The sequence below is a fragment of the Canis aureus genome, chromosome 26 (assembly GCF_053574225.1).
Source record: "Canis aureus isolate CA01 chromosome 26, VMU_Caureus_v.1.0, whole genome shotgun sequence".
NCBI classification, from domain to species: Eukaryota; Metazoa; Chordata; class Mammalia; order Carnivora; family Canidae; genus Canis; species Canis aureus.
Genome location: NC_135636.1, coordinates 50,927,092 through 50,936,203, shown reverse-complemented (window position 1 = coordinate 50,936,203; position 9,112 = coordinate 50,927,092). Strand labels below are relative to the sequence as shown.

The 9,112-nt window shown below is 50.8% G+C and overlaps 1 long non-coding RNA gene across 1 annotated transcript; it reads left to right on the top strand.

Moving 5' to 3' along the window:
- The first annotated feature begins 4,277 nt into the window (after positions 1–4,277).
- LOC144298637 (uncharacterized) lies at positions 4,278–8,389 on the top strand. The gene is made up of 2 exons (XR_013365589.1): positions 4,278–4,718; positions 7,892–8,389. It is a non-coding gene; the product is annotated as an uncharacterized LOC144298637 (long non-coding RNA).
- The last annotated feature ends 723 nt before the right edge of the window (positions 8,390–9,112 follow it).

The following is a 9,112-nucleotide window of genomic DNA, read 5'->3' as shown; positions in this document are numbered from 1 at the left end:
ACTTACGTCCTGGGAGCTGGGATCTGCCTCCTGTTCAGCCCTGGCATCAGTTTCAGGGAGTTGAGGGACTGCTTCTCTTTATTTCCCTCCCTCCCTTCCTTCCTTCCTTCCTTCTTTCCTTCCTTCCTTCCTTCCTTCCTTCCTTCCTTCCTTCCTTCCTTCCTTTAAGAGAGAGACAGAGACAGTGTGAGCAGGGGGAGGAGCAGAGGGAGAGGGAGAGGAGCAGACTCCCTGCTGAGCTCAGCCTGACTCAGGATTCGATCTCATGACCCTGAGATCATGACCTGAGCTGAAATCAAGAGTTGGATGCTGAACCAATTGAGCCACCCAGGTGCCCCCATTATTCTTTCTTTATGCCAACAGTTTTGTCTTTATACCAACACAAGACATACACACACATACACACACACACACACACACACATATGTACAATTTTAATGACTGAGTTTTTGTGATATATAAAATATGTCATATATAAAATATTTTAATGAGTGTTACATATTTGATATAGGTTATGATATGTATCTATATATGTAAAATTTTTAACAACTGTTTTTATAGATAGATACTTAGGTAGATGATCAACTGATCTTAGGAAGGGGAGTGGTTGAATGGGGAGGTAGGTAGGTAGGTAGATTAGATAGATGATACAGATGGATGGATGAGTGGATGGATAGATGGATGGATGGTGGATGGATAGATGGATGGATGGTGGATGGATAGATGGATGGATGGTGGATGGATAGATGGATGGATGGTGGATGGATAGATGGATGGATGAGTGGATGGATAGATGGATGGATGGTGGATGGATAGATGGATGGATGGTGGATGGATAGATGGATGGATGAGTGGATGGATAGATGGATGGATGGTGGATGGATAGATGGATGGATGGTGGATGGATAGATGGATGGATGGTGGATGAATGGTAAATGGCTAGATGGATAGACAGATGATACACATGGATGGATGGATAGATCGATCGATCAATAGATAGATAGATAGATAGATAGATAGATAGATAGATATAATGGAATGCTCATAAAGGCATGCATGATTGATTAGAGCCCATGAAAGACTTTCTGTAACCCTGACTGTAGTTGGCTTGGCCAAGGGTGTTGGGTGCCTGGGCCCAGGAAGTGATGGTGCAAGTGAGGTGAAAAGCTTGAATTCTCCATATACTTCACAGACAGTGCTGACCAGATTGGCTGCTAAGTTGGAGGTGAGTGTGGGGAAAGAGAATCACCAATGCTGACTTGGGGAGCTTTGCTGTGCAGCTGGGACCCATTTCCTTTCATCCAGCATCCTATGCCTCAGAGATTCCAAACCCTGCTGAGCGCAGCTCTCCCCAGACAAAGTGAGATCTCCTGGAGACCGGAACCGGGGAGAGTGGCAGGGAGCGAGAGGAGGGAGGCCGGCTCACGTTGCTAAGAGGAGCTGTCACAATTCAAGGTGTCCCTTGGGGATACAGACTGTGACCCATGGACGCTGCCGATGTGTAGATGTGGCCCCTTAGACACCAGTTCTCTGCAGCATCTGCAGGGAGGAGGAGAGGCGGGGGCACTCTCTTCTGAGGCAGGGGTTGTCTTTCCAGGTGTCAGCTTCTCGGAGCATCGACACCAGGGCGCTCCTCGCAGAGCGCCTTGATTGAGATCAAAGTGCGTGTGTGCATCATGTTATCCGGGTCTGTTTTCCTCTTGCCACTTTGAACGAGATTCTGAGCTGTTCCGGGCACCTTCAGAGGAAGCAGCCCTCTCGCTCTGGCTGCCTCGTTTGGAGCAGCTCAAAGAGAAGTTACTTAAAAAGCCTTCTTGCCCGTGCACTGCTTGTGTGAGTGCATCTTGCTTCCCTGGGCTCTGGCCTGTGAGTCTCTGATGCGTCTCTTCCCAAGGCCTTCGTGGAGAGGTCCAGAAGCCAGCTCGAATGGGAACAATTAGCTCCGGCAGGTAATTAGGCTTGTTTGCTTGCACTAGGCTTGGGCTCCGGGGCACGGCTGGTTTTTATTTCACATCCATCTGCATTGTCCCTCCAAGGCTGAGGCAGATGAGATGGCAAGGTGGTTAGAAAACCCAATTACGTTCTACTGGCTTCCAAAATGTTCATGATATGTTCCTATGTAGCTTTTGCTTTAAAAATGAATCTCTTTCCCATCTTTGCTATTCACGTTTGCCTGGTTGTAAGGAAAAGATGTCTCTGGGCCTACCTGCCTCCCAGCACAGATCGGCAGTAAGGGGACGTCGGTGGCCTAGGAGCTCGGCTTTAGTACATCATGCTGTATGCCTCCACAGTGGAATGGGTGGAAACGAGGACAATTAATCCAGAAAGTCTGCTCTATCAGTGGTCACTGGGACTGCAAGTGGTACTAAGGGTCAAGGAAGGGGGGCTTAGAAGGATCCCATGTCATCAATGCTAAGATTCTGCTTCCTATAGAGGTCATAGCTGACATCAGGTGGTCCGAGTGACCTGGTCACCTCTAGAGACAGGGGCTTTATTAATTTTAGGGTAAGGACTTTGCAGAGGACTGAATAGTACCCGATATCGGTCTCCCAGACATTTCCACTCATTGCTCCTAGCTCTGGTCTCTACAACACTTGGATTATGAATAAACTCTCTTCCAGAGTCAGTGTTTGAGTTTGTTACTTTCATTTGACCTTGACCTTTCATGACGTTGGGAAGCCTTCTTGTTGCCAAGACGGCAACATACCTCTATGGCCTCCAAAAGATCCTGTTCATATCTGTACCCCAGCTTGGGCAGGGCTGTCACTGACTGATACAGTAGCCTTGGTACAAAGTAGACAAGAACATTCATCTGGATAAACAGGGACAGGCACTTCTGGGTGCTCACAGATCCACAAGCATAAGGCTGAGCTAACGGACATTTTTGTGCAAAGAGGAGGTAAGCAAGAGAGTGTGGGTATCTTTCAACTCTCATTCTCTCCACTGGTCAAGGTCTTTGGATGGTCCCCGAACTTGCCAATAATGGGCACTCACGTTCCAGAAATTAGCAAATGGATGAGCACATTAGGGTTTTACTCACTGGGCAGGCATGCAAGCCCCGTGGGAATGGATTTAAGGGAATGATCTAATGGACATTTTCACCTTGCAGTCCGTGTTTGTAGAAACTGGATGCTTTAAGTGTGGCCTAATTCAGCAAGTCACAAGAATAATAAATAATAGGAAATGCCATCATATGGAGGAAAGGGCTATGCTGGTGCCGAGTCTGGAGTCCTGGCTCTGCTACTTCTGATTCTGGCTGGCACGTGTGTTGCCTCCGAGTGTCGGTTTCCTCGTCTCTAGCATGTGGCAAGGTGAGGGGTGTCCACCCGCCTCAGGGAGCTGTTGTGAGGTGTGAAGGAAGTTATTTCTCTAGGACAGCTTGGTAAACTACAAGGCTCCATATGTACTTGAGGTAGGATTATGTCGTCTAATTCGTATATGGCCAAGAGTCACAGTATCTTGAATTTACATGGAGAAGAAGCATTCAGGTACATGGCAAGAAAGTTGAAGGGCTCTTTTCACTTTCCAAGAAACACTCCAGATGCCAGGGGGATCTGTTAGGGCTCAGGGAAAGAAACAGAAACTTCTCAAGGTGGTGAAAGCATAAAGTGACCTAACACGGGGAAGCGGGTCTTGTGAAAGCTCTGGATGGTGGGAGAGGTGGGCACTAGAGATTCGCAGAGCTGCCAGCCTGCACGGACAGCATAGCATGTTCTGCAGATGTGAGCTGCTGGGCAGCTGCCGCTTCTTCTACCCTCGAGAAGGTGGGAAATTGGGAGGCCACCACAGGGCTAGTGATCCCAACAACACGTGGGAACTGTGATCTCTTGGTTGGGGCATCGGTGCTCAGGAATCTGCTGACACTGTTGTAACCAAGAGGATACTCAGACTATGTCCTGACTGCCACCATCACTGCAATGGCAAGCTGGTGACCTGACACAGGTGCTGGCTGAAGCCAGCCGAGGGAAGCCAGAAGACGACCTCCCTTCTTTCTTCCACATCTCCATGAGAGCGTCCAATCGGCAGGACTGGATCTCATCTGCCACTCTGGATGCGAGGTGAATTCATTCCTGTTGCTGCTTTTATCAAAGTAGCTCACAGTTCCTGTAGATCTGGGGTTCATCCTGGTGGGCTTGGCTTGGTTTCCAGCCAGGGCCTGGGTCTCATCTGCAAGCTCACCTGGGGAAGGACCTGCTTCCAAGCTTACTTAATTGCTGGAATTCATTCCTCTGGGCTGTTGCACCCTCAAGGGGTCCTTGGAGGCCACCTGAGCATCAGGTCCCTATAGTATGGATTCTGGGAAACATAGTTTTCAGCTTGTCAACCTTGGCAGGACAAGAAGGCTCAAGAAGGAGGAGCACATAGATGCTAAGTGCCAATTGGCCTCATCCAGCCGGCAGGAGGAGATTAAAAAACTTGCAGGGAATAAAGAAGACCTTGGGAAAAAAAAAAAGAAGACCTTGGATGTAATGAAGCAAGTGGCCGTCCTTCTATGTATGTCTGGTGACAGGCAGGCCTTTGTGGGCTGGGAGGCAGCTCAGATGTTACTTTGTACAAATGCCACTGAAGAGGAGCCATCTACAGTGAGCAGGTTGTAAGACGACAGATTGTCAACGGCAGAGTCATAGCGCCCTACGGCTGGAAGGAGTCTTCTGCTTTTGGAGGGAGGCGGAATGATGGAGTCCTGGGCAATCCTTCCAGACCTGGAGTCTCCACTTGTACGTTGCATGGTTCGTTCCTCTGCCCCCAGTGTCCTTAACTGATAAATGGAGTAATGATAGTCTGTACCTTCTAGGGTTGTGCAGCGCTGATAATTGCTTATATCCACGAAATGGTAAATACTCAGAGATGTGGGCGATTGGCAGCCCAATGCCTCTTTTCCCAGAGAGGAAATGGGTCAGATAGCTAACGTGACATGGATTTTCAGTGACCAAACAGACCTAGAGGAAGTTAATGGCAAAGGTGGGCCTAGAAGCTGGGTCCCTGGACACCCAACCAAGGAAGATACTTCCAGTAAAACAGACTAGCCTTTCTCCTATTTATGCAGAAACACAGGAAATTGCTGTTTTAGTGGTTTAACATGGCTGCTTGTTGGCTGGTTCACACGGTGTGGGAGACAAGCAGCCGGATTGCCTGGGCACAGGTGGGGTCGGCCACCCAATGTCTGTAGAAGCCTCTGGCCTCTTGGTCGGGGGCACAGCCATGCATCTATCTCTGATTTGATGAAAGTGGCCCTGATGCTTGGACCAAGTGTCAGCTGATTTCATATTGAGTCTGCACTAGAGAAAGCTACCAATTCTTGTTTCCTGATTTACATGAAGTTCATGCTTCAAAGCAAGAGTTTGGCTTGGCCTCTCTACCCTGCTTGCTGGTGTTTATCTGACAGATGAAAGCTGGCATCACGCGGACGCTTCATTAACTGGGCTGAAAGGGACAACATTCACAATCTACGGGCTGTCGGGGGTGGGTGTGTCCTGCCGGCTGTGGCTTTGCTCAGAGACTAATGGTCCTACAAGCTTGCTGAGGCCGGCTGGGCGGGGCTGGTGGCCCCTGTGCTTGGGAGTGCACAAGCCAGGCCCTTGAGGTGTGCTTCGGGGCTGGCGAGAAGCCGAGTCAATGTGTGACCTGCAGGGGAACAGTCTCCAGCTGCGACAGGGGTTGGGAAGGCCCCTCCTCAAGCCGTGTCTAAGTGATCCCGGCTCATTTGTCACCCTAACGTCCTTATATGTGTGAACAGCTGCAGGGAAAACAGAACTTAGCTTGGTGGTTGGCAGGTGGGGCTGGGGCTTCACTTCCACTCACAGGACATTTGGTGAACCCTCCGGTGGAGACTCCATACAAGACCTCCCCGGGGGAGATGACATCATCACATCACGGGTGTCAGCGAAGAGCTGGGCTTAAAGCTCCTCTGCTTAATAGGTCCAGGATGGAGTCTGGTCATTTGTATTTTTCTGGACACCCCGGATGACTCTAATAGGCGGCCCACGTGGAGAAGCGCTGGTAAACGCAAATGTGTGCTTAGAATCTCCCCGTACATACGTGTTTTTATTCGTTCATCAACAGGTATTTACTTACCATATCTATTACCACGCCCGATAAGGTCCCCGAGCGGCTGCCCAGCTGCCGGCCCTGGCATGGCTTCCAGCTCATCCCCCCGTCGGGAAACATGGCAAGTGCAGCCACGTTCATGCTCAGCTCAAAGTAGCCGGCCTCCGCCTGGGAAGCGACTCAGAACAAAAGCAACTGGATGAATCCGATCCGTCCCAGGCACGTTCTGTGTATGCCCCAAGGCGGGTGACTGCAGCTTGGAGACTAGCAATGGAGGGCGACAGCCACTCCCCCACAGTCGGGGATCCTGTAATCCCGAAGGATGAGTGGGGGGATTTGGTATCTGGTGCGTGGGGCTGTTTGGAGAGATCCTATTACACGACATAATGGGAGGATGAGCCGACACGATGAAGCACGGGTGGGCCGCTACCGATAGCCGAGCTCGCATGTCTGCTTTTAGACACTCAAGGTGGTTTTGTTCCTAGAGCATTTCCAGGGAACATTTCCAGGGCGTGACGTGGCAGTGATTCAGAGGCATGGTTCAGAGCCTGCGGAGCTGAATGGATGGAGACTGGCCAACCCGTTTATGCTTAGGGGGAGTGCCTGGCTGTGTGGAGGCTGGTGGCCTGTGGGGAGGGACTTGGGGGACAGGCTGCTCTGGGTTCAAACTCAGTTTTTCCTGTTCACGAGCTCTACCGTGTAAGGTACCTTGTCTATGAAAATATGAGTCATGACACCTGCATCTTGGTGTCACTGGGCAGACCAGGGCCAAGCCAGTAAAGCACCAGGCACCACGGCTGACACATGTGCCTGATGATCGGTCAGTGTGTTATGTTTGTCTCAGCTACCTGCAGCCTTGACACCGTGTAACAAACCGTCCCAACTCCTGAGAACTGGAGGGAACTAATGTGCATTATGAGTGTGTGAGTTGTTGGGCTGTGATGCTGATCCAAGGCAGGCTCAGCTGTCGGGGGGGGGGAGTCCTGTCTGTAGTCAGCCGTGGGATGCTTGGGGGTGGGGGGCAGTGCTGCTGGACAGGAGTGTCTCCCTAGGAGTCTTTCGTGTTTTTTCCTGGTAGGAAACCCTGGGATATTTGCTCAAGGTGGTGGCCAGGGTCAAAGAGTGAAGGGAAATGCTTGAAATTTCTCAAGTTTTGGCTTGAATCACAGTTGTTGGCATCTCAGTGGCCAAAGCGAGTCACCTGGCCCAGCCCTGAGTGAGTTGGTGGGAACACCAGGTTGTGGGGCAGAGGACGCAGAGAGCGCAAGGAGGCCACCAAGCCGGCTGTTAAGGCAACTGCTTTATCATGTGTTCTTGGAGAAAAGGGCTCCGAATTGGAAGATATTCCACAAATTCCATTTGTCATTGAGCCTCATCCTGCCCAGAGGTGCTTTGATACCTAATTTGGGGACAGTGGTGGTGAGGCATTGCAACGTAGACTGTGAGACACCAGCCCAGACCAGACGGCCAGGACCTACGGGGTGGGGGGCGCGTGGGTGGAGGGGGAGCCTGCAGGAACAGAAACAAAAAAATCTAATATTGCATCCAGTGAGTTGCAGTGATTAACAAACAAAATTATAGGATGTGCCTTCGAAATGGTGGAAAAACCTCATTTTCAGAAGACCTTTCAGAGTGTGTCTGCTGAACGTACATTTTCTCTTGCAGTTTTCGCAACAGTAAACATTGAAATAATTGAATGTTTGCTGTTCAGAGATGCCCTTTGTGTGAACTAATAAATGTCTTTCAGTCTTGCATTTGGGGGAGAAGTTAAATGAAAGTGGTCACGCGTGGTTGAGTCTGCCCACTGCCAAGATGTTAATTGCTTCCCTTTCTCTCGTTTCAGAGTCGGAACAATGGGTCTTCGTGGGCAGCCCGTCCCTCCCGTGGAGCGCGTGGCCGAGGAGGGGTCCGAGGAAGGGTTGTAGGTGAAAATCCATCGTTAGGAGGAGGCGCATCCGAGGAAGGGCTCCTGGGCTCCTGAGGACCCCAGAGCCTCCCTCCATCTGCTCTCTCCTCCGCACTCCCAGGCGTCTCTAACCTGCAGGCCTCCTGGGGGACGACGTGTTTGCTTTGGCCCATAAATCAGTCCCACGGATCACTTCGGGAATCGTTAGGCTTTATCATGACGCGTTGCCACCTTTGAGGGAATAATTGCCCAGTTTGGCCAACTTGGGACCTGCTTCCTTCATCTTAATTTCCTCTCTGGGGATGCCCTAATTAGTATTTACTTTCACTTAAAAGAGAGAAATTTCTTCTGATGCAATCAACAGTTTCCCTTGCGTGCCAAGCTTGTTTTATGATATTAAGCATTTAAATAAAAAATTATAAACGTACCGTGAAATGCTGATGGGGGTGATTAATTTATTTTTATTTTGCATGTTTTAAGGCTGTGGGGATTACTGTTTTGAAGCAGACCCAATTATCGTCCTTGAATTCTGCGTACAGCCGGGAGGATTATTCCCTCACGGTGGCTGTGAGTGGGTGGCAGTGCAAGGCCTCCCGTGCGGGCGGCCCACAGTCTCAGCCACCGCGGGCCCTAGAAATGGTAAAGAAGGATGCCAGGGGCAGAAGGGGATCCCCAGTGCAACCAGGGGGGTGGGAAGAGGACAACTGCCTCCCTGGTTCCCTCCCTCTTTGGCCAATGAGCCTCCCAGGAGGGGTCACATCCCGCCCTCGCCCCACTGCACCGTCCTCCAGGGTCAGCTGATGCTCTGGTCAGGGCCCAGGGTGCAGGGCCCAGGGCCTGAGTCTGGAGACCTGGGTCTGAACCATTACCTTGGTGCTTCCAGCTGGGTGACCTGGAGCTTCTTGGAAACTCCTTACGCCTTGGTTTTGGTTTCTGTGAAATGGGCGGTTGCCCCCCCTGCGCCCCCTGGGGAGGCCTGGAAGACCATGTAGTGACCCTGAGAATATGAGGGTGTCTGTGGACTTCATGAGCACTCATGCCCGGGCGTCAGCCTGCACCCACTCCCCTCCCTGGGGTCCCCTTTGCTGGCCTCCTGGATGCGCTGAGTGGTTCAATTGGAATAAAAAACCATAACATGCACTCTTTTGTTTCTTGGCG